The following is a 6,941-nucleotide window of genomic DNA, read 5'->3' on the forward strand; positions in this document are numbered from 1 at the left end:
ATAATCAAGTCTCCAATAAACATCATCTTTTTGTTAACATGTGTCATCTTTTACAATTTGTCATTATAATGCTAAAACATGTCTGCTTCATCAGTGCCATCACCATTACTTTACCCATATAAACCCACACACCTACACATACATATGTGCAAAGAAACTATTTATTCTGTCAAATAGAATTTCTGTCATTGCTCCTCCCTTTTCCCCTTTACTGCTGTCGATGATAGAATGGAAATGCACTTTTAAAACCTAATAAATTGATCCAGTGGTGAAATGAACGCATTTTGCTTACACTTCTTTAAAGCGAGTTTGCATAAAATAGAGAGCATTCTGAAATAGATTTGATCAACTTGAAACAACTGCAAATAAAGCACAGAAAATGTAGTTTCTTAAATTCAATACACTTGTTAACCCTAACAAAATGACTGTGAAAATTCATGTCAGTTTCTAGTGCACAGACATCTCAAAAAAAAGAAAAAGAAAGAAAAAGAGAAGTTACTGCAGAAATGCTTTTACCACTCAGGGCTAAGCTCTCAAACACAGGCAGTGAACCTGGGTTTCTTTGTCTCTGGCAGAAACATCTGCAAGATGTAGCTGAGCTGGAATACTCTTTTTTCACCTGTTTAAACAAATTGTCTTGATGCCCAGTGTACAATTAATGAAAGGCTGGAGGCAAATGGGCTCCTGGAGCAAAGCTGCCCTGTGTGATATGGGACATGCTGGACTTGAGCAATTTTCATAAGTCATAAAGAAAGGACAAGGCAGGTGGAAAGATATACATTCAAGTTAAAAACACCTTTGTTTAATTCACAAATGAATTAATGAGGTATGAAACTCACCTCCTTATCTCATTGTGGGTTTGCTGTCAGGAGCAGAGGGGCACAGCTCAGAACAGGGACAAAAAGAGCAGCAGTGTACATCTGAAACACCTCTTCCCATGGGTCCCATGCTTTTGATTTCTGCCTTTAATACTGATAAGAAGTGACAGTAGTTGGATAAAACAATCAAAATTGGAGTTGAGGAGCTTATAAACCTCCTGACACTTCAATAAGCCAAAAGCCAATACAAACTTTAAAAAAAATCATATATCCATTTTGACTCTGCAAGGCCACACAAAGCAGAACTGAAACACACTCAGAGGGCTAGAAGTTTATCTCCTGATTTATTTTACTCTCATTTCATAAATTTTAAATATAAAAAAATAAATGCTAAATTCTACATGGAGAAGTAAAATCTTTTATAATCTTTTAGACAGTTACAGCCAGTTCTCAGAAGAGCTTTATGCCTGCTGCTAAATGTCTACAAATCAATATTTAATATTTTGGAAGATGAAGTCTTAATTATCCATCTCCCCTTTAAGCATCAAACCAAGTTTCATTGAAAATACAACTATTGTGCTTATTAACACTCCTTTTCCTGTGGGCCAGAGAGAAACACTTCCAAGCACATTTCTTGTTTGCCTGACTTTAATTTCACCTGATTTTATTCATCTATAAGTTGATCTTGGATAGTTTCTAAAAACTCCTGACACAGTCAATGGCACATCCAAGCACTTTGGGCAAAGGTTGTTTTAGGTAATACTGTGAGTTGAGATTTGCTGTCATTCCCCAGTGCCCCCAAGCTGGCACTTAAAGCACACACTCGTCCTTACATGTGTTGTTTACATGTAACCTCCCACCAGCACCTTCCTGCAGGACACCCTTCTAAAAGACCAAGACTTTTGTATAAGAACTTGTGGCTTTATGTGGCTGATGTGTATTTAAAAAAAAAAAAAAAAGTTATTTAAAACAGATAAAATCCCAGCTCAGGGCACCATTTGAACCTTGCAGCACAAAGGCGCAGAGGACGGGCTTGGTGGTGGCTCAGCCATGGCCAGGTGGCCACCCTGTGAGAAAGACCAGCCAGAGCAGAGCTCTCCCAGTGTTTCCCTTTTGGCCAGCTCAGATCCCATTGCCAGCAGGACCTGCTGCTGCTCTGCCACTAGTGGGAGGCTCTGAGATGGGATGGTGTCCCCAGCACCTCTGAGAACAGAGGCAGGCTACCCCAGGCCAGCTGGTGTGTGGCATCCTGGCTCCCTTTGAAATGATAACCCCTTGGCAAGGTCTTCCCGTGATCAAAAAACATCTGAGACGTCTCACAGGGAAGAAGAGGGGAAAATGGAGCCTTCAGGGCATCATGCCTTCAAAGAACCCAGCTGAGCAGCCTGGCAGTCTGCCTAGTGCAGGGAGGGCTTCCCTGGCAGATCTGTGATATGCACACCTTTCAGTCTCCAGCCAGCTATTTTTGTGGTGGCTTCAGACAAGTGGAGAGTGTATTGAAGATGCAGTGCTTTAGCAACTGTCGTTTCTTTGAAGAGTTTTGGTAGAATGGTAACATCTTTTCACCCTTTCCCATTTCATACTTGTGTTCAGGCATTAAGAGAATTCCATGGCATAATTCAATGACAATCACAGGTGACAGCCATCAGTGCAGCTCTGCTGAATCCAAGAGCCCCATGCTGACTTACTCAAATTTCTGGCCACAAGCTACTTCAAGGGATTTAATTTACTGCACAGAAAATTTCTTCAAAAGATTTTTTTTTTTCCTCTGGATGGAAACTGTCCTCAATACCATGAGTGCACAGCAGCTGTATCAAACATTTGGTCCACTAATTAAGAGAACTAGAATAATCAGCTTTAAAGCTCTAATACCCATCTCTAAATACCTCTAAATGATTTCAAACTCATTTCTACACAACCAGTGGACAGTACTACTTCTTACAGAGGCATGTCATACTGGTATAACCTGAGGCATTTTTACTTTTTCTGGTTTTATTTTTGGGGGGGGAAATTATTAGCAATCTGATTCTCTCCACTTAGGGTTAAAAAAGAGACTTTGTTTCCTGGCATGAGTAGAATCAAGATCAAACCCTAAATACATGCCTTCCCTAGAGGACCAGGATATGCTGGTGTGAGAGATTGCTTCAGCAAGCAGAAAAATGAGCTGGAACTTCTACTTTTGCTTTGTGCTTTGCATTTTTCGTACTCTGTATTGACAGCTTCTAGATGTGCAGCATTCTGTGGCTGGTGATCCTTCCTACGCCCATGTACTTGGCTGTCTACAACCCTATTAACCTCAGATTTATTAGCTAGTTTGTCAGCCACTTACACTGTCAACTTCCCAAAAGGCAAATACATCCCTATGTGAAGATGCACCAAAAAGACAGCAATGGAAAAAAGCACAATCTATCTCACCTTTTAAAAGTTTAAAACCATTTAAACAAAAAGTGAATATTCTAAATGCATGCAACAGAGCTTTTAAATTTAAGTCAAGGTTAAAACACATGTAGCAAACTTCAGTATTCCTCTTACCTTCGGTATTTCTTCTTACCTTCAGAAAACATTATTTTCTTGTTATTTTGTCTTGCTGGAGGAGAGACAAATACATTGACTTATCAAAAAGACCACAGTGAATATTTAGTGGGAAAGTAAGATATTAATAATGAAAAAAGCCAGATTAATGAAAAGATTTTTTTGTGTGATAAAGGTGGGTGATAAAACATCTCAAAGGGGAGTTATTCTGTTTCTTGTCCTTGAGACTCCACACAACAACATGCTCCAGTTTCATTGCTGGGTGCAATATCTGGTGTATGGACACAGACTTGCTTTATCACCCACTCAGGGAAATGGCTGTGACACCAAAGCAACATGCAAGTTCTTGAACGTCATAAAAACCTGGCTCTGCATGCCAGCTGAAGGCTGGAAACCACACCAGCAAGGGTACAGCAGGAGAGCCTGTGAAATACTGAGATAGGTAGAAAAATAAAGTTAGGTTTTTTTGCTCACACATAAGACAAGCAAGGAAATTTTATGAAAAGGTAATGAACACCTTATAGGTTTTCTCTGTTCAATGATTTACACACTTATTTTTTTAGGCATATTTCTGCAGTTAGGATAGATTTGATAAATAGCTACTTCACCAAGAAACATAATAAAACATCAGTTGCCTCAATGTCACAGAGGCTATTTTAAACAAAACCTCCTCCTGTGTTTCCCTGGTGTGCATCTTGGAAATTTAGGAGGGGAAGGTTTTTTTTTTTTTACTGGATCTTGTGGAAAAAAATATGAGAATGCATGTAAACCTGGCTAAAAGGGAGGCAGCATGGGGGAGGATGTAACAGGAATTTCAGGAACTAACATTGAGTTTCTAGCCATCCTATGTTTTATCTCCCCATGCCATCAAGAACTCAGTGGTAGCTATTGCACTAAATGCAAGATGTACTTGGGACAAACAAATAATTTGCAATAAGCTTAAATGAAAAACAGCCTGGCAAAATGGATTTTTTTAAAGTAGCATGATATAAAAAGCACAACCAAAATAAAATCCATGATGGTCTACTGAAAAGTCTATTTCACGTATTGAACAAGTCTGTTATTTATTGAGAAAATAAAAGGAACAGAAAAGGGAAAGTAGAAATACTGGAAGTTTTACTGTTGTTTACAATGATTACAGTTTAATTCTAACGGATGTTCTCCCAACCATATATTTTTATCTCAACACAGTTCTTCAAAAATGAGAAGAAAAGGTGCAAACATATATCTGTGAAGTAACTGGGGTCTGCTCTGCTTTTTTTCTTTACATTTCCTTACAAAGATGTTGAATGCACCAAGTCTCATAAAATGCAGAACAGTGCAGGCCTCAGATTGTCCTGGCAGGCCCAGGGTACCTATGGTTATTGCAATGATGCCCATTGATAAATTCATAGTGTGCAAACCCAGTCCTTACAGAGTTAGTGCAGGCCATCCTGCCCCTTTGGAGACTTCTTACCTGCTGGACTAATTTGTAGTTAATTACCAGAAAGCTCATTAACACTGCGGTAAGTGCTGCTCACAGCCCTGTGGGGCTGGCCTGTGGCTGCAACTCTCTGGCCACAGAGAGAAACACAACTTTCCCAGGCATCATCCAGGCTGTGAGAAGATCAGAGAAAAGAATGAGAAACAATTCTTACCTTAACTTGCTGCACCTGTGCACATGTGGAATATGTTATGGAGATTTTTTTACCAAAGGGTGGTTTCTTAATTAGCCAATGGTGATGTTGCTTTAAGAAAAGGACCAATCAATTACACCTGTAGCAAACTAGTCCATAAGAGCAATGGGTTTCTTAATAAAGATTATTGATCAGCCTTCTGAAATGCATGGAGTCCATGCCAATAATTACCCAGCAGGGGACCCATTGCTATGATATTGGCCAATGTCCGGTGAGGAATCAAGGTAGCAGTTCTCTGATATGAGGAAACAAGGTATCAGTTCTTTGCTGCACTTGTTCAATGCAGGCCATTCAGTTTCACAGCTGAGCTCTGTGGCCCTGGCAGAGGAGCAGGAGGCTGCTGCCATGCAGGAATGGGAACTGAGCCCTGCTGAGGGCTCATGTACACTAAAAACTGAGCCCTCCGAGAGCTCCGTGTGCCCCAGCACTGCCTGGCCTGCTCCTGCCTGGGCCACGCCAGCAGAGCCCCTCTGAGCAGTTCAGCCCTCACTGCAGCAAGGGTGCTGGCACAGCCACAGAAGGGCCACTAAGATTCCACACCTCAAACCTTGCTGCCCTGGAAACTGAAAACTGCTAGTTTGGGTCAGAATTACTGCTGGGTGAGAATGGCTTTGTTAAGAAGGCTATGGAGAACAGACTAGCAGGGTACGTTTTTGGGGAATAAGAGGGAAAATATTTTTCAGAGAGAATTCTGAAAAATTCTGAGCAAAAACTCAGAGGTTGTCTCTGGATAATAGGCTGGAGCTTTGTTTCTACAAACGTATCTATACATAAGGTTTCATGAAGTTTGGAAGACAGAAGTCTGTGCTGGAAAACACTGTTCCTGTGAGAAGGCTTCTTAAGACAAGATGGGAAAAGTGTTCCACACAGGGATATATGCAGGCAGATATTTTGAAGTGTTAATTCTTAAAAGTGCCATAACCTTCTCCTTCCATGCATAATATTTTTAATACAAGGTATTTAAAAGCTTTTAAATAGCAGAATCTGACCCAGTACTTTCCCTGAAAGGTACTCAGATGTGCAAGTAGAATGGAAGTCTGGGGAGTTCTGTTACATCATATCACATCCATGCATTCCTTTTCCTTTCTTCTACCTATTCTACACAGGAACCTTTCTGAATATAATAGGAGTAAAGGTAATTATTTTGATTTTTGCTGTCCCATTTATGAGCCCTTTTGTATGACTTTATCAGGCTGTTTCATAATGAAGTTGTGATATATAAAGCATCCTTCATTTCAAAAATAAATCACACATTATTAATTCTGCATACTAATTTGATGGTCAGTGTTGATACCCATGTAAGTATATTTTCTAAAAAATAAAATGCATTAATCCCAGTTTTTTCTATTTCTTTCTAAATACTTACTGTATTTGACATTTATAACTACATGCGTACAATCAGTTACTCTTCACTACTGTGTTTATTGATTGAAATGCCATTCATTTTTGTGCAGCCAAAAGAAATGTGTCTCAACCTGTTTCTGTTTATTAAGATGTTGCAAGCAGGAATTTCACTTCATTTTAAAAAGCTCAGAGAACACTTTCCTTGCATTTACTTCACATGTACATTGCTTGAAATTCTGAAGAGAATTATTATAGAATGCACTCATTGACCTCTGCTTACCTCCTATGAGCATAATGGCCTCTGCAATCCTCTTTGCCAGTGGTTATCCAGTGGTTTACACCCTCTACACACATGTGCATAAACTGTAATACTAACCTTAAAACACGTAAATAAAAAGTTAATTGAAGAAAAGCAAAACACAAGGAATTCGAGAAGGTTAGAGAATTGTAGAACGCAGCTCTTTATTCCAACCAACCCATTAGGATTTCTAACCTGAAACCAATCACAATCTCTTTAATTGCTATGGCTAAATAGGATTCATTCCCCTCTAGTGATTGAGAGGGAGGATAT

Source organism: Melozone crissalis, unplaced genomic scaffold (genome assembly GCF_028551555.1).
Source record: "Melozone crissalis strain CALT ecotype California unplaced genomic scaffold, PUWL_Pcris_2 ptg000045l_1, whole genome shotgun sequence".
In the NCBI taxonomy this organism is placed as follows: Eukaryota; Metazoa; Chordata; class Aves; order Passeriformes; family Passerellidae; genus Melozone; species Melozone crissalis.